This window comes from Nannospalax galili, unplaced genomic scaffold, assembly GCF_000622305.1.
Source record: "Nannospalax galili isolate Female #2095 unplaced genomic scaffold, S.galili_v1.0 scaffold370, whole genome shotgun sequence".
NCBI classification, from domain to species: Eukaryota; Metazoa; Chordata; class Mammalia; order Rodentia; family Spalacidae; genus Nannospalax; species Nannospalax galili.
In genome coordinates, this window is record NW_008329335.1 from 3,703,297 (window position 1) to 3,716,474 (window position 13,178).

The 13,178-nt window shown below is 37.6% G+C and overlaps 1 pseudogene; it reads right to left on the reverse strand.

Moving 5' to 3' along the window:
* Positions 1 to 10,226, reverse strand: part of LOC103737250 — a 17,763-nt pseudogene extending 7,537 nt beyond the window's left edge.
* Between the last annotated feature and the right edge of the window lie 2,952 nt (positions 10,227 to 13,178).

The following is a 13,178-nucleotide window of genomic DNA, read 5'->3' on the forward strand; positions in this document are numbered from 1 at the left end:
AGTATAAACTCTATGAGACATAAACGTGAATGAGGTTTTAACCTTTAAAAAAATCTCCATTTGATTATTAAAATACACTTTCATACAGAAAAATTCTTTTTTAATATAATTGACACTAAGATGAACATGCATTTTTAATCCCTACATATCTGATTATTACTAGTCACAGTCAGTTACTTTCTGAGCTCCTTGGCATCTGAGCATGGATATAAAGCCATCAGGTAGATTTCAATGGTAATGTTTTTCACATCTACTAATTATTAAGGTGCAAATTTTTATGCTTTGAAGAATTTTTTTTTCCTTTTGTTAAAATTTATTTATACACCCCCTTCCCAGGTAGCACCCTCCTATAGCCTCCCTCCCTCCACTAGAGCCCTTATACTCTGATATCCCTGCTACTGCCTGCTGTGTTGAGGGCACCCCCAGCCATTCCCCACTACTTGCCCTTCTGGTGAATCTAGTCAGCCTATCTAGAGGTCTTTGCTTTAGGAAGGTCAGCTGTTCCTCATCTAGTAGTGATCAGTTGTCTATATTCCTTTGGATAAGATTGGGGTCTGATGTTCATTTTCCCACTTCTGTGCTGGGTTACTATCTGGAAATCCCTTTGGCCACCCTGGCCAACAACTCAAAAGAAGGTATCACTTGTCTGTCATTGTTGCTTGTTACGTAGCCTTTAGCTCTACATATGGACTCTTATGAAGTTATATTGGCCCATTTAATCTTTGGTTATACTTTCCTTTGGGGAGTTTAAGGTCATACAGTTGGTCCAGATAAACCGATTTATTTTTACTCTTAAGGTCATTTGAGGATCTGTTCCTCAGGGATCACATGGGCTTGGGAGGAGCCCCTGGCTCCTTTCTTTTACCAGTTCCACCTATGTGAAGATAAGTCAAAGGTCCTGCTCAACCATGTTTGGCTTCGCTTGGAAGCATGGAGGAAGTGATTCCTCTGTGTTGACCCTCCTCTTTATACTGGACACTGGTTCAAGTCAATCTGGTGGGGTGTCCTTGGCCTCCTTGATCAAGAGGACAGGTGACCCACTAGCATTATAGAACATTTTGAGAGATGCTCATAGTCCCCTGGAACTAGTCAACCTAGGAGGGCAAGGAGCAAAAAATGTCCTTTATGTCCCTCTGACCAAATTATTATAGACCTCTGAGTATGTCTGTTAAACACCCAAGAAGGATCTTTTTCATATGTGTCTGTATGTGGTTTGCAAGTATTTTGTTGAGAATTTTTGCATCTATGTTCATTAAAGATATAGGTCTATAGTTTTCTTTTTTGGTTGTGTCTTTACTCGGTTTGAGTATTAGAGTGATGTTGGCCTCATAGAAGGAATTTGGGAGTTTTCCCTCTGTTTCTATCATTTTGAATAATTTAAGTAGTACTGGTTAGAGGTCTTCCTTAAATGTTCTTTGGAATTCTGCTGTAAATCCATCTGGACCTGGGCTTTTTCTAGTTGGGAGGCTTTGTATTACTGTTTCTATTTCCTTATATGTTATGGGTCTGTTTAAACTGTTGATCTCTTCTTGGTTTAACTTTGGAGCTTCCCATGATTTCAGATATCTATCCATTTCTTTTAGACTTTCAGATTTAGTAGAATATATGTTTTTTAAATATTCCCTTATAATGGTTTGGATCTTTTGGGTGTCTGTTGTGATGTTTCCCCTTTCATCTCTGATTTTGTTGATTTCTATTTCTCTTTCTTTCTTTTGGTTAACCAGGCTAAAGGTCTATCTATCTTGTTTAGCTTTTCAACGAACCAGCTCTTAGATTCATTGATTCTTTGTATTGTTTTCTTTATTTCTATTTCGCTAATATCTGCTCTGATTTTTGTTATTTCTTCTCTTCTGCTTGGTTTGGGTTTCATTTGTTCTTGCCTTTCCAGTGCCTTGAGTTGCAGTGTTAGGTCATTTATTTGGGCTCCTTCCAATTTTTTAATGGAGGTAATTAAAGCTATAAACTTTCTTCTTATGACTGCTTTTAATGTGTACCAGAGGTTGTGTTGTGTTGTATTGTCCTTTTCATTGAATTCCAGGAATTCTTTTATTTCTTTCTTAATTTCTCCTTTGACCAACTCATTGTTTTGGAGTGTGTTGTTAAATCTTCACAAGTTCGTGTAGTGACAAGGCCTTCGTCCAGTGTTGATTTTGAGCTTTATTGCTTTGTGGTCCAATAGAATGCATGGAATTATTTCAATATTTTTGTATTTGTTGAGTTTTGTTTTGAGGCCCAGTATGTGGTCAGTCTTTGAAAAAGCTCCGTGAGGTGCTGAGTAGAAAGTGTATTCTTCAGTGTTTAGGATTGTAATATCTTCTTGGTTAACTGTTCCTTTGATCAGAATGAAATGACCCTCCTTATCTCTTCTGATTAGTTTTATTTTGAAGTCTATTTTGTCAGATATTAGAATTGCAACCCCTACTTGTTTCTTAGTGCCATTTGCTTGGAATATATTTTCCATCCTTTTACCTTAAGGTAGTGCCTGTCCTTAAAGGTGAGATGGGTTTCTTGCAGACAGCAAAGCGATGGGTTTTGTTTCTTAATCCATTTGCTTACCCTGTGTCTTTTGACTGGGGAATTCAGTCCATTGATATTTAAGGTTATTATTGAAAGGTGTGTATTGGTTGCCATCATTTTGATGGCAGTTTTTGTTCTCTGTGTAATTTTGTGTTTCCTAGATTATATCTTTGTTTATTTTCTTTCATTGCCCCTAGGATATAGTTGTTTCTCTCTCTGCTCTCTGTAGCACTTCAACTATTCTTTGGAGGGCTGGCTTTGAGGACATGTATTCTTTCAGGCTATCTGTGTCTTAGATTTTTCTTTCCCCCTCAACTATAATAGACATTTTTTTCTCTGTATAGTATTCTGGGCTGGCATCTATTGTCATGTAGAACTGGAAATACCTTTGTCCAGGCTCTTCTGGCTTTCATAGATTGCATTGATATGTCAGCTGTAATTCTGGTGGTCTTTCCTTTGTATGTGACTTGTTTTTCTTTTGCTGCTTTCAGTATTCTCTCTTTGTTCTGTACATTTAGTGTTTTTTTGGTATGATATGTTGTGGGGAGTTTCTTTTCTTATCCTATTTGTTATTCTATATGCTTCCTGTATGTGTATGGTGATGTCTTTCCTTAATTTTGGGAAATTCTCTTCTACAATCCTGTTTAAGTTCTGGTCAATACCATTAACCTGAAATTCTTCTCCCTCCTCTATTGCTGTGATTCATAGATTTGGTCTTTTCATGGTGTCCCACATCTCTTGCATATTCCATTCCTGTTTTTTTTTAATTTTCCATAATCTTTGCTTGAGTGTTCCAGTTCTTCAAATTTATCCTACAGTGTTAATATTCTGTTTTCCATTTCATTCATTCTAGAGGTGAGGCTTTCCCCTGTTGTTTCAAGTTGGCTTATTGAGTCTTACACTTTCTTCTTCATTTCTGTTTGAGTTTTCTTCAATGTTTCTATCTCTTTTGTGAATTCATTCAGAAGTTTATCCCTATCTTCTTTTAGCTCTTTGATTTGTTTGTATGTTCTTTAAATTCATTGAATTCCTTGATCATGTTTATGATTGTTCTTTTAAATTCTGTGTCCTGGGTTATCTCTAGGGGGTTCTGCTTGTGGAACTCTTCTATAGGACTGATGGGGTTTGTTGGGGACATACTGTTTGGGCTTTCCTTTTTATTATTCTTTCATTGTGGTTTTGTCATGTGAATTTCTTCTGTTGTTAGTATGATTCTGTTATGGGAATTAAGTTGAAGTGTGCTTCTGTTTGTATTATCTGGGTGCCTGGATCCTTTTTTTATAGGTTATGTAAAGCTGGTTGGTACAGTGTTCAGGTTCTCTCAGGTTTATTTTGGAGGGAACTTACAGCTTCAGATCAGCTATTCAGGGGTACCTACAAAAGCCCAATTCAGGTTCCAGTCAGGTACACTCAGGCTTCTTTCACCATGTGGAGGCAGGATACAGGCTCTCTCAGGCAACCCTATGCCAGAGGGAGGCCTCTCTGGCAGTCTGCTGAGATCCCAGCCTTAGCCTACCAAAGGCAGATCTGCCCTGAGGCCTTGGGAGGGGCCTCACAAAATCCCAGGTAGGGGGATGGTATGGAGCAGTTACGGAAAGCTCACCACCACCTGGAGGCAGGCTTCAGGGCTGTCAGGCTGCCGCCTGGGTTCTCAGACCCTCTGGTGTTGGAGGCCAGAGGGAAACCAGAACCCAGCACACTCTGGCAATCTGCTGATCTCCCAGCAGCTACCCAGATGGAGGAGGTCTGAACCCACCCTCTCAGGCTGTCTCAAGACATATCTTCTATTGTGAAGTAGTATGTCTCATATTAGGAACATAAGAATTTTTAATATTATGCAAATTAATCCAAATTATACCCATAAAATATTCATTTCAAATTGTATCTAAAATTAAATGATACACTTATGTTCTGTCAGGATAGTAGTTTTGCATGACCATTTGATGAATTAATAGACTATCTTCTCCCTGTTTTCCATTACAAGTGGTTAGACACCCAGCATTTCTTTATGTGTACATAAAAAACTGAAAATTTTATAAAGCTTTGTTTCTATAGATCATCTCTAATCTAAAATTCAAAAGCTTATTAGTCAGAGGGATTATTGCTATCATATTTTGAGTGCAGTTACTCTATTCTATTTCAAGATATTAACCCATATTGGAACCTCTTCAGAATGAAATAGACTTGTAATTTGCAAGGCATTTGGGCTCAAGGAGTTGGCACTTAGACTCAGTCCTCCTACAGACAACAATCAGGCCTGTAATTGGGGTTAAGGTCATCTAGGTGGCATGGTAGGAAAGGAAGAGAGAAGAAAGTCTGTCTTGGACATGAAAGTTCTTTCTAGCTGATGTGTCTGTAGGCAGGAGAATGCAAAGTTCATTCTGAAAAGAAGAGATTATTTCCCTCTTGTTTTTACCCAGACATACCTTAAGAAATGATTTCCTTGGGTGTCAAAAATGCCAAGTAGGATACATTAGTCAAAAAGTATAACACAGTCAACATGGAGTGACCAGAAAACAGCAATTTGGGGATTTTCTTAACAGGACTTTTTTATTTATCCTACAAAACAAATGTGTTAGCCATTGTAAAACTTGAAGAATTCTTTGTAATAAAAAGGCAGAGAAAATATTAGTCTAATATCTTTGTTCCTCCTATTCTTGGGCTAATTTTTCTTTTCTCTTATCCTACTTTTTTCTAAAAGTTGGCATCTTCTGTAATTATGTACTAAATGTAATTTTGTTTTGTTTTGTTTTTTAAAAGAAATTGACTTTTTTTCTCAAATGTTCATATGAGAGTCCATTGGAAATTTTTTTAACTTTTACAAAATATTTGTTGAGAATTTATATAAAGTGTTTTGATCAAATCCATGCCCACTCCCTCCCTTCCAACACCTCCCAATTCTCCCCATCACTTTTTTCTTTTTCTTTATTTTTCTTCTTTCATTTATTTTTATGGGGATTTGGGGTAACCTAACATTACGGGCTCTGAAGAAGTAACCCTAAAATCTTTTAAGGATTAGATACAAGCTCCCAAATACTTTTGACATTTTTCACCTTTGGAACACAGTATGCTACAAATAGTCCCAAGGACATTTTGACTTTTAGCCAAGAAACTGGCTACTTTTCTTTGGGGTCTCTTTAACCTAACTGCCTAGCCAATTCCTACCCCCTATTCTTATCAGGCCATTCTCTGAAGGGGTTACCCAAATTGTCAATAGGGAATATGGATGCAGACCACTCTGGCTTCTTCCATGCTGAACGGGGACTCAGGGCGAGGCAATTGGAGTACCCCTTCAGTGGGTCTATCTAAAAGACTCCCAAATTGCATAACTCTTATCTCTAAGGGGAAAAGAAAGTCCTTGAATCATGAATAGGAGATGTGAAGGAAAAATAAAGGCAAGAGTAAATAGCATTACAAGTTCTAGACACGGAACTGGAAAAAGGCAGAACAGGGCAATTTTCAAATGATCATATAAAAGTCAATTGGAATTTCTTGAAATGGGTTTCCAAAAGCATCCGTCTCCTGGGTTCTTCCTCATTTTTCTTTTGTCTTCCAAGAGGGGCTCTAGAGTGATGGATTCAGGATTTGCTTTCAGGTATTTTGGTGGCTGTTGGAGTAGTTAGAATCAGTGTCAGTTCCCTCTCAAAGGCTTCTAAATAAGGGGAGAAAACAAATTTATCCATCAGTTTAGAAAAATAGCCGGTTGTCTCCTTTAGCTACTAGGTGGGTACTACAGTATTGGAGACCAAGATTTGAAGTCTTACATCTGGGAAAAAACTTGAACTTTTAAAGAAGTATAATGATAACTTTACTCTTTGGTTATACTTTCCTTTTGGGTGTTTAAAACCATACAGTTGGCCCAAATAAATCAATTTATTTTTACACTTAAGTTTTTTTGAAGAACTGTTCCTCAGAGGTCACATGGGCTTGGGAGGAGCTCCTGGCTCCTTACTTTTACTAGTACCTTCTATGTGAAGATAAGTCAAAGGTCCTATTGGACCATGACTGGCTTCACTTGGAAGCATGAATGAGATGTTTCCTCTGAGTTGACCCTCCTCTTTGTAGACTGGACACTGGTTCAAGTCCATCTCGCAGGGTCTCCATGTCCTCCCTGAACAAGAGGACAGGAAATGCACCACATTTACAGGACATTTTTCTTTCTTTTTTGAGACAGGGTCTCCCTGTAGCCCCAGGTGGCCTGTAACTCACTATGTACACCAGACTGGCCTGGAACTCACAGAGATCTGCCTACCTCTGCCTCCAGAGTGCTGGGACTAAAGGTGTGCGCCACCACGCCCAGCTTTTTCCAGGACACTTTGAAAGATGTTGCATAGTCCCTGGAACTTGGCTAACCTTGGAGGGCAAGGGGCAAAAATTGTCCTTTAAATCCCTCTGACCACAGTAGTATAGGCCTTAAAGTATGGCTGTTAAACATCCAATAAGTTTAGTTCTACTAGTCTGACACTTTTAATTATCATGTGCTATGTAGTTAAGGCTTAGGTAAAGAACCAAATATTCTCAGATAAACATTCACTAGATTTATATTTTGTTCCTTAAACTAGTTCTCTAAACTATGACCATAGAATATTTAAGATTAGGTGTATATTATTTTTGTCTCATCCTCTATGTATAACAAACCTAAGCAGACCTTCATCACTTGCTTAGGCTTTCTCATTTACTCTGTTTTGGAAACTATCTCCATTCTCATATCCTTTTAACATTTTACATTCTCATTTTCTTTTTTTTTTTTTAATAATTATGAGATATAATAGCATTAAAAAACAGATTTTCCACCAGTTGTGAAACATCCTTTCCTGGAGATGCTAAGCAATATTTATTCCCTTTTAAGTTTCTAGTGTCAAGCCAATGTTTCATTAAAGTAGTACTGGGGAACCAATGAATTTATTGAGCTTACTTACAGAGATAACTGAGGGGTTACTGAGGTGTATGTATGACCTGAGGGTAGCACACTGGATAGCCTTTACCCAGCATGGGTCATGCCTTCTCTTCCTAACTTTCTGCAAACTGTATACTTCAGCCCTCCCCGAATCCAGGAGGCCATGTGTGGTTAGGGTCAAATTACATACAGTTGGCTAGGAAAAGTGGCTGGATACTCCAGTAAGGGTTCAGTGACACTGCTAGGCCCTCTTTTAATGAATGAGCACAACCGTCAACAAGCCCAACTTTGATGATGTTATTTAAATTTGTAAAAGTTGTCTCTAGTTGTAAAATCGTGGAAGCACAGGCATTCAGTCCTCCTAATGATGTGTGAAAAAAAATCCAGGAATGATAGCTCTGTCCCTACAAACTCCTATGAATATTGCTTTCCTATTATTGAAATGGATGCAATGATTCTCAGACACTCAATAACAAGTATGAATCTAAAGGAAGGAGAGTGGTGCTTGGAAGTCTATGTTGTCCCTTCAACATAACTATATAGATGTATTCCATCTATATTGTGGCCTATAACTCCAGTTCCATGGTAGCTAAAACCTCCTCTGCCTTCAATGGTGTTGCATACATGGGTACACTTACAAACATACATGCAGGCATGACATTAACATAGATAATAATAAATAAGCAAATAAAATAAATAAATATTGAAACTGAACAGAAATAAAATATATTTATTTTATATTTTATATTTTAGAATGTTCCAGGCCAGTTTTACCGAAAAGGCACAAAGGCTGCCATGAACATGCAGGGCAGAAGAGAAGTTATGAAAACCCAATACTCAAGCAGAATACAGGGAATCTTCCAAGGATTCTTATTCTGAATGATATGAAAATAAATAGATAATCACAGTATAAAGTCCATGCAAATGGGCTTTTCAATTCTGTCTGTACTCTCCAGAATAATGCGAAGTCAGAGATTATTGTATAACAGGCACTCAGCAAGTGTGTTTAATGAAATACAATTGATGGAATCATAGGAGCCTACTACGGACTCCTCCACTACAAACCAGGGGAAGCAGAATTAATAGAGAAGAGAATGTGAACATTGGAAAATAATTAATCCCCTAATGTATTTTCAATTCTGTCTGTACTCTCCAGAATAATGCGAAGTCAGAGATTATTGTATAACAGGCACTCAGCAAGTGTGTTTAATGAAATACAATTGATGGAATCATAGGAGCCTACTACGGACTCCTCCACTACAAACCAGGGGAAGCAGAATTAATAGAGAAGAGAATGTGAACATTGGAAAATAATTAATCCCCTAATGTAATATAATAGGTCATTTGACCATATAAAAGGAATCAGTTACATACAATGGAAACCCAGCATTATAAAATGCTTCAGATTTAACTGTTAAATAATTAGTAGAAAACAGTTAATTTTAGAAAAAAATGAATTTTTCATCAATCTTCCTATGCTGAAATTTTTGAGACTGCATCACAGAGGTCTAACATCAAAGAATGGACGGATGATAAAAGCAACAACTACCTGAAACATAGAGGGGAAACAGTATCGACCCAGGGGAATAGGAGAGTGAAAGAATTGTGAAAAAAACATTTAAAGTAACCATAGCAAGATAAAGACATGTTATCAAACTGCAGTAGAGGACCTTAGAGAGTAAGAACCAAAAACCTGAGTGAAAAATGAAAAGATCCCAAACAGGCAAAGAAGTGCTTAACATAAATCACAATAACTTAATGTCCTTAAGATGTACTAATTTCACAATAAATACCAGGTTTATAGGTAGTGGTAAAATGGTGTAAAAGTACATCATAGATTTAACTTTGATGGTTCGATAATTTTTAAAAAATAGTCTATTTCTGTATTCGTTATGCAATTAATTCATTGAAAACTGCATTAAAACTTTAGAATCAAATGCAACAAAATCAGAGAGTACAGAAAAATGTTAACTCATTCTGAATACTTACATTCTCAGGTTATATTATACATGTAAATTTAATGACAGGCTTACAATACAGAGAAGATTAAATTTGAGTACAAAATATGAACCAATCACAGTTACTTTTTCATGAAAATTCTGGACAATCCCTTATGCATGCTGCCACACATTTTAGACATAACTTACCTGCTATGTTTAACAGGCGCCATGATCCAGCACATGCATAAGACCCTTGGAGAAGCACTTCTGCAAGTTGTGAGGCATCAGGAAGTTCAGCATCCAGAGCATTCTTGAACCTGGCCACATTCTCCCTTTTCCCAGTCACTAAGAGCACGATGCCGGTTACAAAAACGAAACAAAGAACAGACATCTTCATCAAATTACTGATAGTATTAAATTAAGACACTGTGGTCACTCCTCAAGCATTGAGAATTCCCAATGACCATAAAGTATCCAAAGGCAGGCATTTCTTTGTTAGCTCTGGAGCTGGGCAACCAGCATAGAAAGGCTGAATTAGATAACTAGCTATTAATAAACTCTGAGCACCTAGTCCTATGACATAAGAAAGTATACTTATCCAAAGGTTAAGGAAAGCAACAGATAAGCAAAGAGATCTCTTGAGGAAAAAATAGGATGCTGCACTCACAGGGAAGGTGGTCCCCAGCTCTGTTAAACAGAGATCATTCATCATTTTTAGCAGGACACAAGCTGCCCACTCAGGAAGATGGGGGATATTCAGTGCTGAGTATTGTAAAACAACTTTAGGGGACACAAAAATCCCTGCTCCCACTGTGGCACTAAGTAAGAGCATGCTTCCATGGGGAAAAGCCTGTTCCCCTCAAGAGTTGCATGTCTTCTCATTTCTTCTATTTTGAAATCCTGAAAAATAGATTTCAAATTTCAAATAGGATGTTACTGTCACATTTCCTTCCAGTTCCTGCAAGTCTCTCAAAAAGTGATATTTTCTTGTCTCACCCATTCGATCCATTACCCAAGATTTGTATTTGAAACTTGAGTTTGAAAACAATTAGGTTATGAATTCTCCAAAGATTTATGACTTTCTCCTAACACATAAGTTAATATATTTCATGTAATATTTGTTTTTGTTATGTTGGAGATTGAACCCATGGCCTCACCCATGGTTAAAAAAAAAAATAATAATAATAATCCTTTCACTATGTTTCATCTCCAGTCCTGTTAATTGTGTTAAAGGTCACACATGCCATTGGTTAAATTAGTCATTCATACTTTTAAAAGGAATGTTTTACCTGTTCTGGACAGAGAGGCTTCTTTTGGAGCTATAAACTGCTTTCCAGGACAAAATGCTTGTGTTTGCTGCTCTAAAGCAAACATGACTGAGGAGAGTTGGTGGGAAGGACATCAGATGTATTCAAGTATCAGCACCCTGAAACATTCAGAAAACTTTCAACTCATTCATATACAGAGATGAATGAGGAATTAACAAATGCAAATGGGAATTATAGAGAATAAACGGAGATGCAGATGTACAGAGCTGCCATTGGACATGCTTGGCAGGATTTATGAAGAATTTGTTTCTCTTTTTCATTTACGTCATAAAATTTTGTGGAACAGAGTTAGAGAGAAACCTAATGCATCTCTCAACTCTCACCAGCAAAGCTTCCTCACCGATCAGAGTACTATGCACACAGAAGGCCACAGCTGACTAATGTGAAAAAAAATAGAGACTATAAGGATATCTTCCCCTGGCTCCTCATCTGACTGACACAAATGGGCCCACCTACAGGCCTGGTAAGTCAGATTCCACCAACTCTATTCTATTGAGCTGCAGCCTGAACACTTCCAATCTACACCACCCCCACTATATCCTCTGCTAGCCTTGGGCCCAGGCCCACTTGAATTCCCCCGCCTCAGATCTCTGGACTACCTTCCTAATCTAGACTAGCTAAACTCTCTCACATAGTTTGCTAAGTCATCCCACAGACAGCCCCCAACCCACCTTCCCCTGACTCCTTATCTGTCTGACACAGACCAGCCCTCCTAATACCCTGAATGGCCTACCTAATACCCTGTTCCACCAACTACCCAGACTAGCCTACTACTCTGTAAGAACCTGAAACACACACCAACTAATTTTTCATACCTGAGCAAAAAGAAACAAAGCTACATAAACAATATAAACAGAATCAAAATTCAAATAATCAAAGACAGAATAGAATTTCCTACTGGACATAAAACCAACAGAAAACATCCCTATGCCCAAAGGACAGGACAAAAATAGTATGAAAAACCAAGAGAAAATGTCCACAACAAAACCCGCTAGACCAACAGAAGTGCACCACCAAGAGAAACACCCAGAGGAACCCCAGGACACAGAATTTAAAAGAACAATCATGAGCATGATCAAAGAACTTAAAGAAAACAAACACAGACAACTCAAAGAACTCAAAGAGGATAAGCATAGACTTATGGTAGAAGCTAAAGAAAATGAAAATATGTGGGTGAATGAACTAGCAAAAGCTATTCAGGACTTTAAAAGTGAATTCAAAAAAGAGATAGAAATATTGAAGAATACCCAAACTGAAATGAACATGATTGAAAAACTCCATAAGCTAATTGGAAGCAACAGGAGAAAGTGTCACAAGCAGAATGAATGAAATGAAAAGCAAACTATCAAGACTGGATGACAAAGTTGAAGACTTGGACTCCTGAAGCAAACACTATGTAAAAATTTTTTCAAAACACAGAAATGGAATATGCAGGATATGTGGGACAAAATAAAAGAAAAAATAATCTATGCATCGTAGGCATACAGGAAGGAGAAGAATCTCAGGCCAATGGCACTCATGAGATCTTCAACAGGATCATAGAAGAAAATGTCCATAAATTAAGGAAAGACTTACCTATATAGATTGAAGAAGCATAAGGAACACCAATTAGACATGACAAGAACAGAAACTCCCCACAGCATATCAAAAACATTAAATATACTGAAGAAGGAGAAGGCACTGAAAGACGCTAGACAGAAATAACAAGATACATATAAAGGAAAACCCATCAGAATTACAGCTGACTTTTCAATGCAAACTATGAAAGCCAGAAGAGCCTGAACCAAAGTAAGTCCAGTTCTAAATGACTATGAATGCCAAACCTGAATACTTTACCCAGCAAAACTATCTATCACAGTCTAAGAGAAATGAAAATTTTTCCAAGACACAAATATGCTGAAATAATTCATTTCCACCAAACCAGTGCTACAGAGATTACTTGAAGAAATACAAAAGACCAAAAATAGGAATGTGCCACGCCATTTTCAATGAAGCCCATGTGAGATCCTCCGTGGGTTGAGGCTGGAACTTCAAGGAAGGTTGCCTCTTGAAATTGGCTGTGCTAAAAAACATGCAGTGTACTTGGCATGCTTTTACTTGTTATTATCTTTCCAACTGTCACTGTATCTTGGGCTTTCTGGGGGCCCAGAAAGCACCTAGTGTCCTTGGTACCGCTGTCACTGCCTTTATTGAAAATCCTTTAATCATCCTAGTCCAGATGCATCACTATTAATAAAAGCTATTTTAGATGCAGTAAGAAGTAGATAAACAGAATTAATGCTGGAAAATCCAGGAATAACAGATTTCTGGAAGAGAGACATAGATGGATAAAAATAGATAGAAGAAGGGTTTCTTGGTATTCAGTACAATCATGGATAAATTGGTAAGATCAAGACCACCTTGGTGTCTTTTGACAAAGAATCAGTAAAAGAGCATTAAAGGGCAAATATAGACTGTATTTGAAAATTGGAAGGATAGGAGAGAAGGATGCATAAA